The sequence below is a fragment of the Suricata suricatta genome, chromosome 3 (genome assembly GCF_006229205.1).
Source record: "Suricata suricatta isolate VVHF042 chromosome 3, meerkat_22Aug2017_6uvM2_HiC, whole genome shotgun sequence".
Lineage (NCBI taxonomy): Eukaryota > Metazoa > Chordata > Mammalia > Carnivora > Herpestidae > Suricata > Suricata suricatta.
This window is the reverse complement of record NC_043702.1, coordinates 2007499-2029299: the sequence shown is the minus strand read 5'-3', so window position 1 is coordinate 2029299 and position 21801 is coordinate 2007499. Positions and strand designations below refer to the sequence as shown.

Here is a 21801-nt window from a genome sequence, read left to right as displayed (position 1 = left end):
CCGACGCCCCAGCTTTACCGCCTGTGTTTGGTGACGCTCGTGAACCCGAACTGTCTCCCAGTGGACTGACGGTCACCTTCTATCAGCACCGACCCGGAAAATCGGTCCTTCTCTGTGATTGTAACGGTTCTCGGGCTGTGCCTCTCACCACCAACTAAATGTCTGCACAGTTTTTTTAAGTTTATTTATTTTTGAGGCTGGGGAGGGGCACAGAGAGGGGACAGATCTGTAGCGGGCTCTGCCCTGACCACAGAGCCTCATGCGGGTCTCGAACTCGTGAACTGTGAGGTCGTGACCTGAGCCTGAGTCAGACGCGCACCCGACTGAGCCGCCAGGTCACAGGTGTCTGCAGGTGTCACTCTGGGTCCCTGACCACCAACACCCAGGTCAGGCCCTGCAAGTGCCCTCTCAGTGCTGCCGGGAAGGGACGGTCCCTGGAGCCTGTCTCTCTGCCAGCACGGCCCCCAGAGAACCTTCCAGACTACTCAACATCAGTTCTTCAACGGCCACTTCCTGGGTGCTCCACAGACGTCCCCCCCCCCCCCCCCATGGCCAGCCCCCACCCTCCTTCCCCGCCAGCTGGCAGCCCGGTGAGGCTTCACGTGAAACCATTTCTTCCCCACTCTACGCGACCACTAAAAGCGCTTTGGAAACCAGAAGGCTCCTCGGGAATGTAGGCTGCCATCCTGGCAGAGTGGCTCTTCCTGCCGACCTGTGCCCGTCTGGGTGCATTCGCCTCTCAGGCACCAGGGTGAGGGTGCCAGCCCGTGGACGGTCTGTCCCCGGGGGCTCCGTGCGCAGGACCAGGAGCCGCGTCCGCCTCCGCACCAGCTCGGCCGCTGGCTCCTCCTTGTCTCCCGTGCTCAGGTCCGCCCCACGGCCACTTCTCTCGGGTCCTCTTCCTGCCATAAAAGACATTCCTGCTTTTAGTACAAACTGCTTCTTTTTTCCCCAGCCGACTGCGAGGTCAAAGAACACAATTAAAAAAGACCTTTTAAAAAAAAGAAAAAGATGAAAAATCAGTCCTAAACTCCCACCAGGGAGAGGGCACTTCGCTCTTTCTGGAACATTGTCTACTCTCCTCTCTCCTCCTGGGTTGGATAAATGTCTCCTCCAAGAGGCTCTACCACTCAGAGCCATGCACACATACCGCGTGGCTTCACACCTTTGCCACGACCGGGCCGCTGGGGCCCCGTGGGTCCCTGAGAGCCGTGTCCCTCCCCCCTCAGCCTGCCCAGGCTTCGCCGGGGTCTGCAGCCATGTGCCGGGACACTGGGGGTCCCCTGGGGCAAGGATGCTGGCCCCCAGTCTGGGCTCTGAAGATCTCTTTACTGATGTTGTCAGGGTGCATTGTCTGGCAAGAGGGGTCTGAGGCCAGGGCCCCTGTGGTCTCCGCCAGCCTGCGCCCTCTGGGCCCCTGTGCCCGCCTGCCTGCCACAGCAGAGACCCTCCCTCCCCTCTGGCACTCCGGGCTTTGTGGCCGTCTGGTCCCGGGGACCCCTCTGTTAGCAGATCTTCTCACTGACCCCCTGGGACGTTGGCCCCCTGGAGCAGACCCCCCCCCCCGAGGTCATCTCTGAACTGCAAGGGGCCCAGAAAGCACAAGGAGCCACTGGAAAGCCTGCGGACCCCGGAGGCGGGAAGCTGCCGCAGAACGGGCTCCTCCCCAGATTCGCGCCCCCTTTGGACAAGGTCATTAGCCTCACTGACCTCCAGTCTCCTCTTCCGGGGCCCGGGGTGAAACCGAGGATTCACCTGCAGGAGGGCCTGCTCCCGCTTCCCATCAAAACAGAGACGGAAATTCTCAAAACCCCAAGACCTGGCGGGCCACGCCGGAAACTCGGTGTTCAGTGTGAGGTAAGCGCAGGGCTCATTCTGGATAGGCTCAGATCCAGTTTGTCCAGCACCGTTGCTAAAAGGCTGTCCTTCCTTCCAGTAAAGTATCTTGGAATCTCTTAAAAATTGTGACTATTTCTGCGTATGATTACTCTGGGTTCTCTGTTCTGTTCTCCCCGTCCGTGTGGTTACCTCATGCCACTGTGGCAGGTTCTTTTTCTGTAGTTTTATGGAAAGGCCTGGAAATCATGTGATTTAAGTCCTCCAAGTTTGTTCTTTTTACTTTTTTTTCAAAATTATTTTGGCTATTGTAGGCTTTTGTACTTTTCTAGAAATACAAAGTCACAAATCAGCTTTGTGATGTTGACTTCAAAAAAGCTGCTAGAATTTTTATTGAGATTGAATTAAGTCATAGATCAGTTTGAAGAGAATCGCCAACTCAACATTATTGGGTCTTCTGATTTATGAGCATCGCGTCATATTCCCAGCAGGTAGAACTCCTTTAATGGCTGAATAATTTGTGTTCAGCACAACAGTCTTGTACATTTTTTGTTAAACTTATTCACAGTGTTTTATATTTTATATAATATATAATATAAAATATAAGATGAGATGTGGTGATTCTTTTAAATGTAACTGTAGTGTTTCCCACAATGACTGAGTTGTTCAAGATCTATTTGTGGCAGATGACATATTTTTTAATGTTTATTGTTTATTTTTTAAACTTTTAATGTTTATATTTTACTTTTGAGAGACAGAGACAGAGCAGTAGAGAAGGAGAGGAAGACAGAATCCGAAGCAGGATCCAGGCTCCGAGCTGTCACCACAGAGTCCCACTCGGGGCTCGAACCCACGAACTGTGAGATCATGACCTGAGCCAAAGTCGGACGCTCTACCATCTGAGCCACCCAGCAACCCCAATGTTTATTTTATTTTTGAGAGAGACAGAGACAGAGACAGAGAGAGACAGAGCATGAGCAGAGGAGGGGCAGAGAGAGAGAAGGAGACATAGAATCCGAAGCAGGTTCCAGGCTCTGAGCTGTCAGCACAGAGCCTGACGTGGGGCTGGAACTCGGGAAGGGTGAAACTGACCTAGGCCGAAGTCAGACGCTCAACCGACTGAGCCACCCAGGCGCCCCATCACGATCAAAATTTTTAGAAGTAAACTCAGAACGTATGAAGCATACACTGTTTTCCCAGATTTCTTTAAGAGAAAAGTTTAGAACCCCGAGTCCAAAGCCTGCCGGTCCGGCCAGGATAAAGGACCCAGTGAGCGGAACTCACGCCCCTTCGGAAGCTCTGCGTCCTCAGGCGTAGCCCCTGCGTCTGGCCTGGAGGCCCGGAGACTGCGCGGTGCCGACAGGTGGGCGCACGGAGTGCCTCTCCCCTCCCCCATCCTCTGCCTGGTCACAGATGCTGCGTCATTTCCTGACCTCGGGCTGGAGCTGCGTCCTTAGCTGGACCGCGAGCCCCTGACTATGTTTGCGGGTCCCCACGGCCTTCACCGTGGACGGCAACCACAGACTTCCCCGCGGGAGTCAGCGGGGCTGTGCGGGAGACCAGAGACGCACAGCCTGGGGTGAGGGTGAGGCTCTGCCCACGGGGGTGCAGGGGGGCGGAGAGCAGCTCCTCCGGGCGGAGGAGCAGGCAGCGGGCGCCACCGCCACTGCCCGTGCCCCCAGCTCCCGGGTGCCACCTGCCCGCTCGCTGCAGCCTGCCCCCTCCCTGCCCACCCAGAGACCTGCGTCCCCACCCCCACCCTCTGTCAGCAAAACCCCTGGGCTCCGGATGTGCGGTGAGCCCTTTCTGGGGAAAAAAATGATGAATGAACTTCCACATCGTTATCAAATTTCTCTTCTTTCTCCCCCCACCCCCTGGGACCTAAATTCAAATAGCAAACACTCTATTGGCTACTTTGGGGGAACTTTTAATGTTTTCAGTCCTCCCATGGAGGGACGTGGGGACCCCCATTTTTTAGCTCACAACAAGGAGCTGAGATCCTATTCATGATGAAGGTTGCGCACATTTCTTACTATTTTTATTCCTGGCTTTTTCCGTCCTGTCGTGAACAAATTTTTTCTTCCATGACTTGACTTTTCTCTTTAATGTTTTTTTTTTTTTTTGAGAGACAGAGAGAGACAGTGCGAGCAGGGGAGGGGCAGAGAGAGAGGGAGACTCAGAATCCGAAGCAGCTCCAAGCTCTGAGCTGTCAGCACAGAGCCCAACGCAGGGCCTGAACCCACAAACCTTGAGATCCTGACCTGAGCCGAAGCCAGACGCTTCACCGCCTGAGCCCCCAGGCGCCCCTCTTCCTTGACTATTTGATAAAGTGAAGCGGGAGATTTTCTGCCATAAAATCATCCCCTGTTCCTGCTTTCCACCTTTCCCGCTGAGGGGGTGACATTTGTTTCATGGGGTGAGACGTTGATTTGCAAATATTTTATTTCCTACGCTTCAGCTTCCCTCCCCTAGTGACATAGCCTTGCTTTCTGCACTATCCTGGTCAATTTTGAGAAGTAATATTCTGTAAATACATTGGAGAATGTTTTGTCTGTTGCGAACGTTGCGTTGTGTATAACATGGGAATTGTGTATGTCCCGTGACCATTTGAAGTGATTCACCCTTGAACCACTTGAACTTGGTGCCTGTTTTGGAGATCACACTTTCATGATGTTTTTGGATTTTAATGCTTTGGTTTGTTTAGAATTTTATTGTTCCTGAAATTGATGTTTTAATTGGTATATTCCTTTAAAATCATTCATTTCATAAAGATTGAATTTTTTTAGCATATCATTTCCCACTTTTTCAAAATAATTTGTTTTCTTTATTCTTAGTTTCTCTTATCTTGGATTTTTTTCTTTTCTAAAGAAATTTATTTATTAATTTTGAGAGTGAGAGAGCAGGGGAGGGGCAGAGAGAGAGAGAGAGCATCGCAACACAAGGCTCAAAGTCGCGAACCGTGAGATCACTACGGGAGCCCAAATCAAGAGTCAGTTGCTTCACCTGCTGAGGCAACCAAGTGCCTCTTTTTTCTCTTTTTAAAAACAGGTGTGGCCCGAAATTCTGTCAGTTTTATTGGTTTTGTGTGAAAGGATCAGCTCTTGAATTTTAGCTATCGAATCTATTTTTTCCTGTTCGAGATTTTTTAATTCTTTTATCTTTCTTTTCTTATTTTTTACATGTTTGAATTTCATTTTATTTTAATGTTCAGTTTCTTTATATTAGAGTTCTCCTTGTTTCGTATATAAAGTATTCAAGTCTATGAATTTTCCTGTGCATACAGCTTTGGCCACAGCAAGAAGTAGTGATTTTGAGGATTCAGGGTCATAGTTGGCTCGTTTACATATATGACATGTCTAAATTATTGTGTGTGCTGCTTTCACCTCATTATTCTTTTTTCTTTTTTTTAATGTTTTATTTATTTTTGGGAGAGAGAGAGAGAGAGACAGAGCATGAGCAGGGGAGGGGCAGAGAGAGAGAGAGACACAGAATCCAAAGCAGCTCTAGGCTCTAAGCTGTCAGCACAGAGCCCGACACGGGGCTCGAACCCACGAACTGTGAGATCATGACCTGAGCCGAAGCCGGACACTCAGCCGACTGAGCCCCCCAGGCGCCCCCTCATTAATCTTTAAATAGCCTGCAGAAGAGCCTTTTCTTGGCCTCACAGGAGGGAATCCAGTTTTTCCTCCTCTGAATGCCCAGAGTGACTTGTGCATAGCTGCACTCCATTATTTCATGTCATTTAACTGATTCTGGCCCCACAGGAAGTGGGAAGGACACGGTCCATCCACCTCCTTCGAGGACGTGATGGAAAAGGACACAATGAGGGTCGCTGTCTGTCCCGCCGTCGTGCAGGACGACCACAGGAAGCGCTTTGCTCGGCGCTTCGTTGCCACAGACTCTCCTCCTCCGTCTCCTCCACGTCGGGAGGGAACTCTGCACTTTGCCCACGGCGGCACTTTGTGCCAAGTCCCTCCGGGCCCGGGGCCTTTATGGGAACCTTCCGGCCACGCTTTCTGCCCAGCTGCTCAGCCACAACCACGGACGGGCCTCCCACTTCTCAGCATTCTGCCCGTGGTCGGAACCCCCAGGTATCTGAGCAGGAAAATGAAAAAATCCTCCTCCGACCCCTGTCCTCCCCCCACTCCCCATGAAGAGCACGGGGCCTCCTCACTCCCTGCAGGGCTTTGGAGGGAGGCTGGGGCCACAGTGGGACAGCGCTGTGGACGCCGGCCATGCCGCACCCATATTGTGATTCTGCACCCCTGATGGCCCCGAGCCCCAGATGCATGTTGCTCGCTCCTTCCCGGGGACCACACTCGTCAGCAGCAGACCTGACCACGTCACCCTCCCCCACACTTGGAGCCCATCCACGGCTCCAGGGGCGGGTCCAGCACGGCGCTGCCAGGCACCCTCCCCGAGACCAGCCCCCGCCCCCTCCCCAGATCCCCCCCCCCACCACTCTTACCTCCATGCTCCACATAAGGCCCAACTCCCTTCCCCGGACTCCTGTGGGGGGCCATGCTGCGCCCCCCTGCCCAGCCTCCCGCAGGCTCAGCACACGCCCCCGTGTGCCCCGGGCCCTCCCCACCGCCATCCCTGGTGGAGGGCGGGCCCACCTGTGCTGCTGGATGGGGCTCCTCCGTCCTCTCTTGGGATCAAAGTGCCCGCACGAGGTGGTCCTTGCTGCGCAGAGGCCTCTGGGCGTATCAGGATGGAGGGCGTATCACGCAGGCCCCCCGTATCCTGAGCGCTCCCGTCCAGCGGGGAGGGGAGACCACGGCAGGACTCAGCACCGACGCTCATCTAAAGATCAGATCAGGGTGGGCTTGTAGCATTTTAGACTGGAACCTTCCAGGCCCCTCCCCCCTCTGAGATTCTGGGATTCCCATCTCGCTACCCCAGGACACCTCCAACCGACCAGGACACACAGATTTCTGATCGCGTTCCTCCGAGAGACTGCCCTGTGTGTCCTGTGTCCCCACGCCTGGGTCCCAGTCCTAACCCTGGCGTATCTGGAAGGGAGGTCTCTGCACACGTGAGGAACTCGAGCATCTTGGATTGACTGGACGGGCCCTGAGTCCAGGGACGGGAGTTTGCACAAGAGGGGACGCAGGCCGCGTGTCCCAAGGATTTCTCGCAGCACCAGAAGCTGGAGGGAGACAGGCCCCTGGAGGGGTCATGGCCCTGCCGACACTTTGAGTTTGAACTTCTGGCCTCCGGAGCTGTGAGGAAATAAAGCCCTGTTGTTTCCAGCCACCCGGGCTGCGGTCATGTGTGACGGCCGCCCCGAGAAAGGACCCCACAGGCCCTTCATGGCCTTGCCTCCCCCCCTCCCCCCTCCCACCGCCTCCTTAGGCAGAGCCGGTGTCCGCCGGGCGCCGCCCCCAGAGACCCACACGGGGACTTCCTGCCAGCAGGAAAGAAGAGCTTTCTCCCCTCAGACGTCACCGTCCCCCGGAGCCCCACACGGCCCCGTGTCCACACCCTACCTTGTCACGCAGCCTGGGACCCACTGACTCTCTTGCTTATTGGCCACCCCCCTGCCTCCACCAGAACGTGAAGCCCACCTGGCCGGGGACTTGGTCTGTTTTCGTTTCCGGAGCAGAATCCGCCTCATCAGTAGGTGCGCAGTAACTCTCCGGAGGGAGTGAACGAGTGAGCAGTTCAAGGGCAGAGAGCAGGCTTGTGGGCGAGGCTGCCGCACAGACGGGGGCGGCCAGCGGGCGGGGCTGGAGGTGCGGGTGGCGGGGGGACGGAGCCCACCGCGCTCTCCCGGTGGCGCGTCGTGGCCCCTCCTGCCTCCTTGGGGGGTGGGAGCGGGGAGGACCGCCCGGTGGCCCCTGGGACCGCAGATCAGACAGCCTGAGCGGCGGAGGGGGCCTGCCCTGGACTGAGTGTCCCTGTGTTTGCGCGGACGAGTTCCAGACACAGTGTCACAGCGGATGGGGGGCGTGCGGTGTTTACTCAGTAAACACGGCGCCGGGCCGGGATCGGCGCCGTGCCCGCTGACCCGCGAGTGCAAGGGCCCCGAGGGCCTGGCTCTGCCCGCCGCCCTCCCCGTCCGGTGATTTCTCCGGCCGAGAAGCCGGTCGCGCTCCCGCCGAGGCGGCTGAACTCCCGGGGTGATTCCCCGTGTGCTGGGAGGCGTTTTTCTTGTCTCCCGCCTCTCCGGTCTGAAACCGAGGATGCCTCCGAAGGGGAAGGCAGGGGACTAAGGGCAAGTTCACGCCTCGGGAGGGAAGTGGCTTCGAGTCCCAGAAGCAGCCGAAGCGTCGGGGCCGCCCCCCCCCCTCAGAGCCAGGTGCGGTGCTGAGTCCTCCTCCCGGGGCGCGGGGGCCGGGACCCCCAGGCCCCAACGGAAGGTGAGGGACAGAGGCTGGCTGGCTGGCCAGGCTCCGCTCACCGAGACCCACTTGCTCCTGCCCTCCGGGGTCATCTGGGGCTCCCGCACGCACTTGAGGCCCCTTTGCAAGGGACATAAGGTCGCTGGTGTCCACTGGGCCCCGAGTCCTGGCCAGGCAGGGCTTGTCACCGGCACTTGGTGATGTGGCGGTCAGGATGCTCGGCCTGGCTGTTTGATCACGGGTCCCGAGGCCACCAGGCGCTTCGAGCCTTCGGGTCCAGATGACACATTTCGAGAGCGAGACACCTGCCGCTGGGACAGGACTAGAAAGTTCACCCGGACTGAAGTGACGCCCCGAGTTCTCGTTGAGCGTGTGACGCGGGCTCCCTGTTCACGCGTCTGGGCTGTCTTCCCCTAACACTGGCGGCCGCCTGGTGTGGGGCCGTCCGTGGGCGTGGCCTCCGGCAGCCGGCGTCCGCCCCACCCCACCCCCCGCCCCTGCCTGCCCTCCCTCCCTGGCCCGGGACCCCGCCCTCCGCACCCCAGTTCTCCGCGTGTCCTCACAGGGACGCCTTCTTCCTTCCGTCGTCGCTGGGGTCGGACCTCGAGCCTGTGGCTTCCACTGAAGACGCCGGGCTCCCACACCTGCCTGTCCCCCTCGGTCCCCGCCCCCGGGACGGCCCGGACGCCTCGCCGGTCCCACGCGTTCCAAAGGCGATTTCGTTCTCATCGGCTCTTAGACAAGCCGGTGAGCCTCTTCCTCCGCACACTCACACACACAGAGTCCGGGGAAGTGTTTTTCTAAACCCACTGACCTACATCCCCCCATCACGCAGCCGTTCAAACTGAAAATGGCTTTAGCAGCGTTTCTGCCAACAAAAACACGGCTCCTCCCGGCGCCCCCTCTCTGCGCTGCGCTCAGCCCAGGCCTGCCCAGGGCGCCCGCCTGCCGCGGCCCAGGCTCCACGCACTGCTCCTGCATGCCTCCTCCGTGAGGCCCTCCTGGGTTCCTCGGGGCAGACGCGCCCTCAGCCTCTGTGCCCCCGTCACAGGGCATTCCGATCCAGCTCTGACCGGAGCCCGCCCGGCATGTCCATGACCGTGCAGTTCCGGGGAGTCCACGCTCCTGTGTTGAAAACACAGAGTGTGAGTCCCTAGCTCTAGAACAGACCCAGCGTCCGAAGCAAGGTGCGGACCCCAACATCAGTAGCGCGAGGGATCGTGGGGTGTGGTAGGGAGAGCCAGCCCCGTGGCGGCCTCGGGAACCCTCCCTCGTGGATGAGGCGGCCGTGGGGCCCGAGGACAAAGGTCGGGCTCCCTCCAGCCTGTTCAGGAAGAGGGGGACACCCAGGAGCTCGTCTGATAGGACACGGCAGTGGCCCCAGGAGCGCGGGCTCGAGGACCTGCAGGAATGGGCCCTGTGGTCCCCGGCGGGTCTGGCGCCCGCCCCGGCTGCCCCCTGCGCTGCACAGAAGCGAGACCATCCGAGCCCTCCATTCCTTCTCGAAACACCCCTGACGGCTCCCGGGATGAAATGCGGTGGCACTAAGTGAACATCTATGTGACCGGGCCTTCCAGGGACCCGGGGCTGACCGGCTGCCTCTGCCGAGCTGGCCCGAAGACGGGGCGTGTGAGGCGGTCCAGGCTCGGGGCCCCCGGAGCAGAGGTGGGACCCGCCCCGGGCTTCTGGCCGGGCTCCCCGCCGCTGCCCGATTCCTCCCTGCACTCCTGCGTCCGGCCCTGGCCCCCGACACCGCCCCTCACAGAAGGCGTCCTGCTCGGGCATGCGGCCCACGGGGCACTTTCGGGCTCGAGCCAAGGTTGCTGCAGACTTGGCCATGTGTGCCCACGTGTGCCACACTTCTTGATAAAGTGAACGTTCAGTAACTTACTGCGAACAAAGTGGAAAATCGGGAAAGGGTGCTGCAGGATTCGTCCAAGCGGCAAGAACTCGGGTCCGGGAGCCGGACCCCTGGAAGGAGCGCCCCCCTTTTCTTTCCCTTTCCTTCTGGCGCCGTGTGGGGAGGGGGTCGGGGAGGGCCCGTCCATGACTCAGGATCTCACACCGTCCCCCCAAAACATTTGCGAGTTCCTTAGCATCCCCAGGATGCCAGCACCCAGAACCAATCAGATGCTTCCAGAATGCACACAGGTGCCGGGGGAGACAGGCCTCGCCTCACCCGGACCTTGGTGTTGGGGGGAGGCCGGGGTCCTGGCAGGGCCGTGGGCCTCAGAGAGACGGTCCCGTGGGCACAGAGGGGGCAGGAGCTGAGTCACTGAGGCAGGAGGTGCGGGAGGGCCGGGGTGGGGGGAGCAGCGGGGCAGCCCTGGGTGGAGGGGCCGGGGAGGGCCAGCTCCTGTCAGGAGCCACTGGTCAGCGGCACGTCAAGGAAACCTCCACTGTCCTGTTCACAAGACCTGGCGCTGCCCGTTCACAGAGGCCCACGCCGGGGTCCTTCACGAAAGCGGTGCATTTCCCCTGAACTCGGCTGCATTAGAAATGCCTTGCTGGCTTTCTGAATCCAGTGGTGTGTGTGTGTGTGTGTGTGTGTGCGCGTGCCTGTGGTGTGTGCGTGTGTGTGTGTGCGTGCATGTGATGTGTGTGTGCGCATGTGATGTGTGTGTGATGTGTGTGTGCATGTGCGTGTGGTGTGTGTGTCTGGTATATGTGTGACGCGTGTGTCTGTATGCTGTGTGTGTGTGTGAGAGTGTGTGGGTGTGTGGTGGGTAGAGCCATGCGAATGTGTGGGGTGTGCGTGTGCACGTGTGTGTGCATATGGTGTGTGTGTGCATGAGTGCATTGTATGTGGTGTGGTATGTGTGTGATATGTGTATGTGCGGGGTGTGAGTGTGTGTGTGTGTGTGCACGTGTGTGTGGTGTGTGTCTGGTATACATCTGTGTGACACGTGTGTCTGTATGTTCTGTGTGTGTGTGTGCGTGTGCGTGAGTGTGTGGTGTGTGTCTGGTATACATCTGTGTGACGTGTGTGTCTGTATGTTCTGTGTGTGTGTGTGCGCGTGCGTGAGTGTGTGGTGTGTGTCTGGGTGAATGTCAGGGTCAGGTGGGGAGGGGTCCGGGTCATCCTGCCGCACTCAGGGCTCCCGGGAGCTCACGATCGGGTCTTGGGGTTTCCCAGGCTGGGCCAGAGGGCGTGAAGGCCCGGGGCATGGACAGGACAGGTCAATGTCAAAGGGAAGGAGACCCCTCCGAGTCCCCCCCCCCCCGTGTGTGCAGGACAGGAGGGAGCATGGTTTCCCCCTGGGACCCCAAGGAGGGCATGCCGGCCACTGGAGGCCCCCCATGCAGCCCGTCACCAGGGGACAGCGGGGCGAGGAACGGGGGCCTGTGAGTCAGGCAGTGTCCTGGCCTCTTGCTCTGTGGCAGGTGCCCCGGGGCTCCCGGGAGGGCTCAGGCGCCTTTCGAGTTGGCCCAAGTGCCTCTGCTGGCTCTCCACCGGTGCCGGGACCCGCTGTCCCTGTTTCCTCACCTGTGACACGGGCTGGCAGCACCTTCCTCACGGGTCACCACAGTCAACAAATGACAGGATACAGAGGGCTCAGAAGGGGACGCCGGCATGCGCTCCATGAACACTGCGGCCGGGTTACATCATGGTCTCGTCTTCCAGACCTGGTCACTGGTGGTCCTGTGCCACAGTCTGCTGGCGTCAGAGGTGCAGGGCACTGACCTCTCCCTGCACACTGACCTCCACCTGCATGGTCACCTCCCCCCTGCACACTGACCTCCACCTGCCTGGTCACTTCCCCCCTGCACACTGACCTCCACCTGCCTGGTCACCTCCCCCATGCACACTGACCTCCACCTGCACACTGACCTCCACCTGCCTGGCGACCTCCCCCCTGCACACTGACCTCTGCCTGCATGGTCACCTCGCCCCTACACACTGACCTCCACCTGCATGGCGACCTCCCCGCTGCACACTGACCTCTGCCTGCATGGTCACCTCCCCCCTACACACTGACCTCCACCTGCCTGGTCGCCTTTCCCCTGCACACTGACCTCCACCTGCCTGGCGACCTCCCCCCTGCACACTGACCTCCACCTGCCTGGCGACCTCCCCCCTGCACACGGACGGTTCCTCAATCTCAAGGCCAGCTGCTGCGCGCCCCCGTTGACCCCAGCCTGGGCCCCCGGGAACCACCGGGCAGTGCACTCTCCCCACAGACCTGACCTGCGTCAGCACGCGGGAGGGGCAAGAAAAGGGAGGGGAGAAGGCAAGCAGCGCTCGGGGGAAGTTGGGGTGCTACAGAAGGGGTCCCCCAGGGAGGGGCACACCAGCAGAGGTCCTTTCCCGGGGAGTGGGGCCTCAGGCTGACCATGTGGGGCGGGACTGGGGGACATGAGCTGGGGGGTGGGCAGGGCTGCCCTGAGCCTGCACCCCCAGACTCCAGCAGCTGAGGTTCCATGGGTCTCTGCTCCGGGTGCCCTGAGCCACGCTGGGCACCTGTTCCTGGAGCCCTGGCAGCCAAGTCCCCCCAGGCCATCTCCCAGCCAGCCGTCACTGCTGGGCACGACCGGCCTCGCCAGGCGGGGGCAGGCCCACCCCTGCCTTGGTGCATGTGCCTGCTGCAGGTCATTACCGGTGCCTGTCATGCCTCCTCCCTGCAGGTCACCTGGGCCTGAGGGCGCCCGGTCCTCCTGGCCAGCCCTCCAAACCAGGGCTGGTGCTGGACTCTCTTGCGCCACCTCGTGGCTGCCATCCGCAACTGTGGCAGGACTCGCCCTGTGTCCCAGGGGCCGACCCTGTGAGCCACCTTCAGGTCCCCGAGGCTGACCCTGGGGGGCTCTCTGCTCACCCCAGCCTGCGAAGCTTGTCTGCTTTTGTGCATCCCCCTCGGATCTGGACTGGGGAGAGGGGGCTCTGGTCCTTGATGTTAACGCAGTCCCGTCTGCCCCCGTCGCGCCCAGCCCTGCGGTGCCCTGTCCTCCTCAGTCTCAGGACTTCCTGCTGAACAAACTGGAGACGCGTCCCCAGGGACCCTGGGAGCCCCCACCCAGCGCACACCGTAGGCCCTTATCATCCGGATCCCCTCCGGGGCCAGCTGGCACCCAGCCTTCCAGGAAGGCCCCAAGGGGGCCAATGACTTTCACTCCACCCTCCTCCAAAGTCTTAGTGCCCATCGGCAGCCCCAGGACGCCATGGCGCGGGGCCTGCGTGGGCATCGAATGCCCCCGCGGACAGAACTCCTGACACAGTGCCGTGGCCTTCCGAGGTCGTCACCGCGTGGCCCTGTGTTTCAGGGACTCGCGGGCCATGTGCTGCTCTCCCCCTGGACCCCCCACAGCTGGCGGCGAGCCCCTCCTGCAGGGCTGCTTGAGCAAGTCCTCAGCACGGCCCGCCTCCCTTCAGGACAGGGCCCCCAAGGCCCAGCAGCCCCCTCAAGGCGCCCGGCGTCACTGCTGCTTAGCAGGGCCCCGGGTGGGCGGGTCCCCTTCCCACAGCTGGGTGCTGAGAAGGCCTGGGGCTCACAGGCCAGAGCCTGGTGGTGGCCCTTGCTGTCCCACAGCTGTCCCCGTCCCCCACGGGCCAGGCTGGGTCCCCAAAGCCCTTGGAATCTGCTCCTTCCTCAGGGACCACAAGCCCACTGAGGAGCGTGCAAACCTCGGCCTGAAGCTGAGAAGTTTCCAGAACTCTTGACGCCGGAGGAGAAGAATGACAGGTCAGGGCCGGGGCAGGGAGCCCAGTGGCTGCCTAGGATCCATCACCCCAGGAACCCCTGCAGACCCCTTAACCCTTCAGGGCTGAGCTCCTTGTCTGGGGAGGCCCCCTTCACCCAGCCCTGTCTTTGGAAGCTGACACGGGCTCCGGGTGCGGAAACTCGGAGGCCAAAGCGGGGCCGTGTGAGGTCCCCGGCCGCTGCGTCTCCACAGCTGCGGCCTGACCACGGGGGAGAAGGGATTCCCGCAGACAGGCGAGGACGCTCGGCCAGTGAGGGGACCCCCACGCCCCGAGCAGCACCCACCTGACGGTGCGCGTCTGCACACCTCTGTAGGGGCGTTGCAGGGATGCCCACCAAGCGCCCTCAAGTGCTCAGGCGGGTGGTGCCCACTCCAGGAGACCCGGGCCAGCTCTGCCCCGCCCTGTCCCTGTGCCTGGTGGGCTGGGTTGAGGGGGGCCACCAGGACCCATTTCTGGGCATCGCAGACCTGGGCCTCACCCCCGGCCCTCCCAGCTCTCTGCAGAAGTGGAATGATCATCATGTCTGTGAACCCAGGACTGCCTCTCCCCGGAGAGCTTGGAGCTTCCTGGCCACTTGGCAGGTTTCCAGAAGGGACTCCTGCAAAGGAGGGATAGGGTATCGGTCCCCTCCCTTCCACAAGGTGGCCACAGCACAGCCCCTGCAGCCTTGAAGTTCCTCCGATCAATGTTTTCTGTCTTCAATTTAAAAAGAGAGAGATTTTAAGCTCTGTCACATCAGAGCCACCTTGAGTGACCTCAGGTGTGTGTGGGCCTGTGCCTATATTAGCATCTAGCCTTGTGTGTGTGGGTTCAAGCCATATTAACACATAAAGGCTCTGACAAGTCCTGCAACAAATATATCTATTTGATCTTGTTCACTCCATGTGATTCACGGATTCAATCAAGATGTTCAGCCTACGTGATCATGGAACAATTTACGTGCAGTACTTATAAGCATCCAACTAAACTAGAGATTCAGGCACCTGGGTGGCTCAGTCGGTTAAACGTCTGACTCTTGATTTCGGCTCAGGTCACGATCTCACATTTTGTGAGATGGAGCCCTGTGTCAGGGTCTGCAGTGACAGCTCAGACCCTACTTGGGATCTTCTCTCTCTCCCTCCCTGTCAACCTTTCCCCTGCTCCCACACATGTTCTCTCTCTCTCAAGTAAATAAATAAACTTTTAAAAAATAAATAAAAATAAACTAGAGATTCACGGAACTGAAGTGCCCAAGTACCCCAGGACCTGCCGGCACATCGCTGGCTTCAGCAGTGAGCGCCCTGTGCCCCCAGGCTCCAGTCCCGTGCCCTCCAGGACAGCTGCTCACACTGCACGGAACCCCCTTCGGGAAAACTGCTCTGATAAACCGCTTTCACCTAATTCTTCCTTCCCTCAGCTGCCTAAAAGAGGGAGAAAGAAAAACAGGAAAAAAAATCCAGGATGAGAGCTGCTGGACCACAGAGCTACGCTACGAGTCCTCAAGCTCAGGGGCGGGGAGTGGGGTGGGAGTCGGGGTGGAGGGGTGGTCGCTTCTTTGTCATCAGGAAGGGAGTGCTCCCGGGGAGACGCGGGCCCTTCCAGACACTGAAAGATTCTTGGATCCCAAAAGGGCCAAATAATTCATGAGGCTTATATTTCAGCTGAGACTTCACAGTTATTTATTGGAAAAATATCTTCTCGACTAGGAGGGAGGGAAGACGGCCTTTCTCCCCTCCCTCCTCCCTCTCCCCCTCCCCCCTGTCTCCAAGCAGCTTGGCCGGGAGTCACATTCCATCCCCCTCCTGGGCCCCTGGAGCCCGTGTCCGTGACTCACCAGGCAGAGCTCTGTCCCCCAGTGACATCGCCAAGGCCCCGGCCCTGCACTCCTGCAGCCGGGCTCTGCCACGGGTGCCTCTGGCCTGTCCAGGCCCGGCACGCAGGGGCTGCAGGGGATCCGATGTTCCTTAGACGTGTTGACCTATTTTTGTAAACATTCAATCCATTGTACTCATAGCCTAACAATAAGATGGAAAAAAATCCACTTTGACAACACCCACCATTCTCTCCGCCCTGACAGACTGCTTCCGTTTTCTCCCTTCCGCCCTGGCGACTGCCCGCGCATCTATATAACTGTTCCCGAGAACCGTGTGCGCACGGGAGCCGCGCTCGTGCTGCTCACTAGCCTCTCAGAGTCCCCCGTGTCGCTCTCCGTCCTCGTGGGCGCTCCGGGCTGTTACCAGCGCCGGCGAGGGGCGCGCTGGCCCTGAGCAGCCCTTTCCCGGATCCAGAGGTGAGTGGATCGCAACGATTCACTTCACGACCAGGGTTGCAACGAGCGTCTGTACACACGGCCTCCCGTCCGTCTGGGCTGTTCATCGGCATAAATATCTAATGACGAAATTTGGACCAACTACCTTATGACATTTCCGACTCCCTGGGACACTCCGAAGACAAGACGACGCTATTTATGACTGCGGCCGGCACAGGGCACACGGTGCTGATTGTGTTTCGTTCTTTCTATTGTAAATACAGGTGCCCACATGAACCCCGTGCGGCGTTGGGAATAATCGCCCGGTGACGTCAGTGGGGACAGAGAGCAGAGGCCTCCCGGACCCTCCTCTGTGTGAGCAGCGACAGCCCTGGCCCCCACGCTCACAGTCAACGTCTTCCGGGCTCTGGAGATGAGCCAGAGGCCCCCAGCAGTCCGGGGGCGTCTCCTCAAGGAAACGGGCTGAAGCTCAGTAAGAACCGCGTCCTCGCTGGCCCCGCCCCCGCCCCGCCCCCGCCCCGCCCCCCGCTCCGGCCTGGAAGGTGAGCAGTCCCGGATCAGGTGCAGACCAGGGGCCGCAGTCGCTGGGAGCCGCGACCCCGAGCTGGAGCCCCGCCAGAGGCGCGTTCCCAGCACGCTCATCACGCGGCTGCTGTTCCAGTCCCCTGGACCGTCGTCCATCATCGCGGCAGCCCGGGGCGGGGACGCCCCGACGACCAGACCTCTCCGAAGGGAACCTGGAGGAAGAGATGTCCAGAGGGGGCTTTGAAGACACCCAGGCCAACGCCGCCCTGGAGGCCAGAAGACTGTGTGCAAGCGTAGGGCTGTGGGCCCGCTCCCGGCTGCGTGCGTGCGGGGAAGACAGATGTGCCTCTGGTCCCACCACCGGCTGACCTGAGGCTCTGTGTAAGCGGGGACCCAAGGCTCACACACATTGTGACCTGCTTGTCTGGGGCCTGCCGGATTGGATTGCCGTCAACACAGACAGGGCGCCCGGCAGAGCCCCGGCGACTTGCGGGTTCCAGATGGTTCCACTCGTGATCTGCCTGCGGGGTGTGCATGGACTGCAGTGGTCACACGGGACAGAGATACCGATTTGGTTCAGAAAAGTCCCTACACAAGCCAGTAGCAATACCAACAACAGAGCCTGAGGCGCAGAATCTGATTCCCACGGTTGACATAACAGATTACTAAGTGTTCGATTTTCAACAGAAACGTGTGAGGCCGGCAAAGAAAGGGGGACCCACAGACAGGAAAAAAAGCAGTCAGCAGAAACTGTCCCCAAGGAAGCCCCAATGTTGGACTTACTAGACAAAGACTTTTAGTCGGGTATTTTAAAGATGTGTAAAGAACCAGAGGAAATCACATCTGAAGATCTAAAGGTAAGTGTGAGAACCGTGTCTCACCAGATAGAGCACAACAAGGAGACAGAAGTTATTTAAAAAGAAAGAACCGCATAGAAACTGCAGCTGCAAGTACAGACCCTGAAGTAGAGCTTCGCCAGAGGGACTCAGCACCTTCGGGCTGGAGGCAGAAAGAAACGAGAAGCGTAGAGGTGCGTCCGTGAGCTTCTTCGAGGTGAAGGACAGAAGGGAAAAGAAGGAAGAGAAAAGACAGAGCCCCCGAGCCCCCAGGGGTGCCGTCTGCATGGTGGGAGGGTCTGGAGGAGACAGAGCAGGGGGTGGAGGACCCTGAAGAAGAAGTGGGCCAAACTCGCACACTTGACCCACACCCTTCACTAAGTCCCCGCGGGTTCTCCCGGCAGAGATGCGCACCCAGCTGCGTCCTGACCGAAGTCCTCGCTTCAAGAGGACTCTGATCCCATCCACCACCGACACAGGGTCCTCCCCAGCTTCTCATCAGGGTCCACGGAGGCCAGAGATCACAAGGGGACACACCCCGTGGTGCTGGATGGGGGACACGGGCCGCCAACACTCCACACGCGATGGAAGGAGCCTTCAGAGATGGGGAGACACTCAGACCCTCCTAGACAGAAAAGGCTCAGAGAATTTGCCGGCGGCAGACCTGCCCCACAGGAGGTACCACAGGGGACCCTTCCGCTAAAATGTCAGGATGACACACGGGAAATGGAATCCACGTGAAACAATGAAAAACACCCATCAAGGTAACTGTATTGGTAAACATACGAGATGGTCTGTGTGTATCTTTGGAACTCTTTTTTTGCCTGATTGTTAAAACACCTGCACAGGACGAAAACTATAAATCTGTGTCACTGAGCTTACGGTGTATGAACACATAATCTGTATGACAATACCAGGACAAAGGAAGGAGAAAGTAGTGTTGCTATTTACGAGCAGTTTTGTACACTTTTAAAATAAGTGTGTAGTAATCTGACCAAGACTGCTATCCATTAGGAGGTTATTGGGGGCACCTGGGCGGCTGACTCTTGATTTCAGCTCAGGTCATGATCTCACAGTTTCATGAGATCGAGCCCTACCTTGGGCTCTGTGCTCACAGCATGGAGCCTGCTTGAGATTCTCCTTCTCTCTCTGCCCCTCCCCTGCTCGCACTCTCTCTGTCTCTCTCAAAATAAATAAATAAACTTTAAAAAATGTTTTAATTAAAAAAAGAGGTTAATTGAAATTCTCAGGGTAGTCACTTTAATAAGATACCTCAAAAATATATTATAAAAGAAATGACAAAGGAACTAAAATAGCACCCTGGGAACTACCTGTTCAATACATGCAAGAAGGCAGGAAAAGAGACGCAAAAAATACATAAAATGCATGGAGAGTTTCAAAAGGTACAAGAAAGCATACAATTCCATGGGGAAGGAACAGTCATTTCAACAGCCGGTTCTGAGACAATCAGACAGCCACCTGCAAAAGAATAAATTTGTACCCCTACCTCACACCATATAAAAAGAAGTTAACTAAAAATAAGTTAACCTACGTGTAAAAGCTAAAACATAAAGCATGTAGAACACGTCGGTGAGAGTCTTCATGACTTTGGATTAGGCGATGAATTCTTAGCTATTAACACCAAAAGCACAAGCAATCAAAGAAAACAACAGTACGTTGGGCTTGATTTAAAAGTTTTGCAATTTAAAGCACATTGTGAAGAAATTAACAGGCCTGGGCACCGGACGGCTCAGCCCATCAAGCATCCGACTCTTGATTTCAGCTCAGGTCTTGATCTCACAGTGGGGAGATGGAGCCCTCGTTGCCTGGGATTCTCTCTCCCTCTCTCTCTACCCCATCCTGTTTGCGCTCTCTCTCTCTCTCTCTCTCAAAATCATAAATAAACTTAAAAAGAAAGAAAGGAAAAAGGAAAACCACAAATTGGGAGAAAATATTAGCAAATCATTTATCTCATAAGGGACTAGTATCTAGAATACATAAGGAATGTTTACAACCCAACAATGGAAAGACAAATAACCCAGCTTAAAAATGGGCAAAGGATCTGAACGGACATTTCTCCACGGAAGATGTACAAATGGCCAAGACGCACGTGAAAAGATGCTCAACAGCACTGGTCATCTGGGAGCTACAGACAAAACCACGAGACTCCACACTTACTGGGAAGGTGTGTTAAGAAGATGGCAATGACAAGTATCGGTGGGGACACAGAGAAACCTTTGCATGGTGTGCGGGGGATATAAAATGTTAGATAGAGTGACCACGGGGCCCGGATAGACTCACTCCTACGTGTACACCCAGGAGAAACGGAGACACGTGTCCATGCACAGATTTGTACACGTATGTTCACGGCAGCATTGTCCCTAATAGCCAAGCAGTGAAAACACTCAACGGTCCGCCATTTGAGGAACGGATACACACGCTGAAATGTACTGAGCGCTGGAACATTGCTCAGTCATGGAAAGGAAGAAGTCATGGCGTCTGCTACAGTCTGGACGGATGAGCCTTGGAAACGCCACGCGGAGGGAGATGAGCCAGACACGAAGGGCCACTGAGCGTGGTGTCGCTCGCACTAAATCATCAGGAGAGTCTGTAGAGACAGAATCCAGGGGGTGGTGGCCGGGGGCTGGGGCGGAGAGCCGGGGGACAGCTGCCCGTGGCTATGAGGCTTCTTGCTGGAAGTCGATGGTGGTGATGTCCACACAGTGTCAGGGATCCGCCGAGAACCACAGAGCCGTGCACTGCAGCGGGCGAAGACATTGTGTCCAGCGCAGTCCCGTGCGGGTGGACGGCGCGTGTGTGTGACGCATGTTTAGAAAAAAGTCTGGACGGATGTATAATGCACTATGCTGACGACGGGAATACAATGTTTCTATTTACTTCTTGTTACTAATTTTCTACAATGAGCATGTACTGTTCTTGTAAAAAAGATTCAAAAGCTAATTCTCATTAAAAACGAATGTCATTGCAAAAAAAAATTGCAAGGCTAATTCCATGTAACCAAGAAATGGAGCATTGTCAGCCCCTAGAAGCCGTTCCTAGTGCCATCCTTCCCCCGCCCCCCATACTTTAGGGAGGCCACCGTCTTAACTTTGGTGCGGCCCGTCCCTTATTAATTCTCATAAAGTATAATCCTAACGCCCACGGTCCTTGCCGTCTGGGCCTTGTCTTTCTGCCCGGCCGTGGTTTGTCTGCTTCTGGCTTCACCATACTGGCTGGGCTCCCAGGACGGGGCCCCCAGGAGTAGGAAGAGCAGCGGGCCTGCTTCCGGATCTTAAGGAAGAGGCCTCCATCTCTCTGCCAGTAAGCATGGTGTTTAAATGCGGGCCAATCTGCCCCGGTGTAAATGAAGTCCCCCCCACTCACTGTTTGCTAAGGTTTTAAGTGGATGTTGACTTTTACCACAACTGCTCTCCAGTCCTTCATCTCCTTTACACTAATTAATTTCTACATTAATACAAATCTACCTCCGGGAGGTAATTGTGCCCACCTTGGTACTCCGAGCGACCCTCACTGCCCGTGCCTCCCCCGCACCAGCCTCCGCCTGCCGAGCCGCTCCCCGTGTGCCCCCTGCACCCGCCAGGCTCCGCCGGGGAATCCACCAGCAGGCTGTGCGTGTGCGAGTGTGGAGAGAGATTTAGGATAAGGAACTGGCTCATGAGTCAGGCAGCTGGAGCCCGGGAGCCAGCGGTGCAAGTTCTAGTCTGAAGGCCAGGGGTTCGAGTCCCAGGAGGAGCGGGTGTTTCTGTGCAAAGTGGGGGCATGTGTCCCGGCTCGAAGGCAGTCAGGCAGGAGGAGCCCCTCTCCCTTGGGAGCAGCAGGCTCCCTACGCTTTCTCTCTTTAGTCCTTCCACTGCCTGCACGAGCCCGCCCCCACCACTAGGGAGGCCACTCTGCTCTGTGTGGTCTCTCGGGTTAAATGTTAATCTTGCCCAGAACACTCCCCCAGCAGCACTCGGTGTTGGCTCAGATGCGTGTCTGGGAGCCCCGGGCCCAGGGCACCTAATCCGTAAATGTAAGCACTAAACTCAGCCCAGGCATTTTTATTGCATTCCTTCCTGACTCGTCCACTCTGCCCTTAAAGGAGCCAGGCAACGCTGCTGTCTGTCACCAAGGGTCCCGTTTCCTCGGAGCTCTGCTTCCTGCAGAAATAAATAAAGACCAAGCGTGAGAACCGCACAGCCCGTGCTCCAGGAGCTTGCTCCCGCAAGGAGGCCAGCCTCCGGCGCCCGTGTCTGCAGAGGACCGGGGCAGCCTGGCAGTGGACGGAGCGGGGTCCAGGTGTGCCCTGCG

General features: G+C 57.8%; 2 long non-coding RNA genes across 4 annotated transcripts in view; both read right to left on the bottom strand.

Moving 5' to 3' along the window:
- Positions 1 to 671: 671 nt before the first annotated feature.
- LOC115286295 lies at positions 672 to 7492 on the bottom strand. Of its 2 annotated transcripts, none has more exons than XR_003905971.1 (4): positions 7407 to 7492; positions 6842 to 7061; positions 6456 to 6642; positions 672 to 902 (listed from the first exon to the last, which is right to left on the bottom strand). It is a non-coding gene; the product is annotated as an uncharacterized LOC115286295 (long non-coding RNA). The 2 variants fall into 2 exon arrangements; XR_003905972.1 differs by lacking the exon at positions 7407 to 7492 and adding an exon at positions 7329 to 7390.
- A 14044-nt stretch (positions 7493 to 21536) lies between these two features.
- The window catches only part of LOC115286294, a 2387-nt gene continuing 2122 nt past the window's right edge, over positions 21537 to 21801 (bottom strand). For both annotated transcript variants that reach the window (XR_003905969.1, XR_003905970.1), the window contains one exon: positions 21537 to 21650. This is a non-coding gene — a long non-coding RNA (uncharacterized LOC115286294). The remainder of the gene's footprint in view (positions 21651 to 21801) is intronic.